Source organism: Morone saxatilis, unplaced genomic scaffold (genome assembly GCF_004916995.1).
Source record: "Morone saxatilis isolate NCDOM2014 unplaced genomic scaffold, NCSU_SB_2.0 Contig18, whole genome shotgun sequence".
NCBI classification, from domain to species: Eukaryota; Metazoa; Chordata; class Actinopteri; family Moronidae; genus Morone; species Morone saxatilis.
In genome coordinates, this window is record NW_023339740.1 from 1,858,457 (window position 1) to 1,859,927 (window position 1,471).

Genomic DNA, 1,471 nt, shown 5'->3' on the forward strand with positions numbered 1-1,471 from the left:
AGTGCAATATCAATTCCAGGGCTTTTTGTGTAATTAAACATAAACCTTCAATACAAAATCAGCCCCTTTTACCACATTTCACACAACAACAACAAAATCAACAAAGCAACAATTTCTAATTTTCAAGTTGTAGTCAGACACATGTGCCTCACTTCTACTTCTCCTTCAGCCAGTCACTGAGACAAACGAGCTTCTCTACATTCTCAGAGCTCAAGGCTGCCCTCTTTGTTTGGACTATGTTACCTGCAAGTGAAAAAAGTCTCTCACAAGGGACAGAAGTGGCAGGGGCAGCCAGATATTTGCGAGCCAGGACAGACAGCTGTTGATGGGCTCGTTCAGAAAAACTGAACATTGTGTCAGGTAAATTATCAGTTAATATTCATCACATAGTTGTGGTTTGTAAACAAATATTTTTCTTTTCTATTGCTCAATTGTCTAAGTGTATAATTGAATATTATTATGTATAAATGTTATGTGGTGTTATTATTACAGTTAATTACAGTTTGATCATTTCACCATGAAGACGACTGTTGTTTAAGAATGACGAACATATTGCAACTGTCTTCACCAGACAAGACCTGGTGTGACATTACATCTCTCTGTTTTTTACGGGTGTTAGATAGCGTGTCACCACCAATAAATAAGCTCTTTCCACCGATGGCTGAGGTGTGGACAGGGGATTGGAACTAAGTTTAAGTCAGTATGGTGGTATTCTGTGTTTGCTGCGGTGCTGACAAAACATCAGAGAGAAACACCACCACCCTGTGTGTTAGTCAGAGAAAGTTGCATATGGGTATCCAGATGATGCTAATCACCAAAAGGTGAATAATGAATTTTCAAAATATGATATCCTTTTATTAGTTTATGGGCTGTCCAAATCGATTTAAAAAAATGTATCTATATTAATTTACATACCGGAAGAACAAATCCAGATAAATGCTGTAAAAGTATTTTAATATTCGAATTCAAATGAATCTATTGTTTATTATCAGCATTAGTGACATTGAAGTTAAACTAATTTATTATTATTTTCACTGTCAGAATAATAAATGGCCATAACAAGCATTATGTGAGGAAAATAATTCCTTATTGTTTCAAGGAAGAAGTTTTTTTTACATACTAAGGCCATTTTGTGCCACAATTATAGAACCTAGGGGACACAAGTGAAAAATAAGATGAAGCACTCCCCTCAATGTCAACACTCTTTTTCTTTGTTATTGTCTTTTGATTAAATAAACTCAGGCAACAGAGGCCAAAAGTTTAACACAGTGCAGTATCAATTCCAGGGCTTTTTGTGTTTACATTAAACATTAAACCTTCACTAAAATGTTACCTGCAAGTGAAAAAGTCTTCACAAGGGACAGAAGTGGCAGGGGCAGCCAGATATTTTGCGAGCCAGGACAGACAGCTGGTTGGATGGGCTCACTGCATTGAGTTGTCCACACTGCAGCGGGGGCATTCCTCCATGCTG

The 1,471-nt window shown here is 37.1% G+C and overlaps 1 protein-coding gene across 1 annotated transcript in view; it reads left to right on the forward strand.

Moving 5' to 3' along the window:
• Window positions 1-1,471, forward strand: part of LOC118328071 (dihydropyridine-sensitive L-type skeletal muscle calcium channel subunit alpha-1-like) — a gene marked incomplete at its 3' end in the record, with an annotated part of 19,139 nt that overhangs the window by 12,913 nt on the left and 4,755 nt on the right.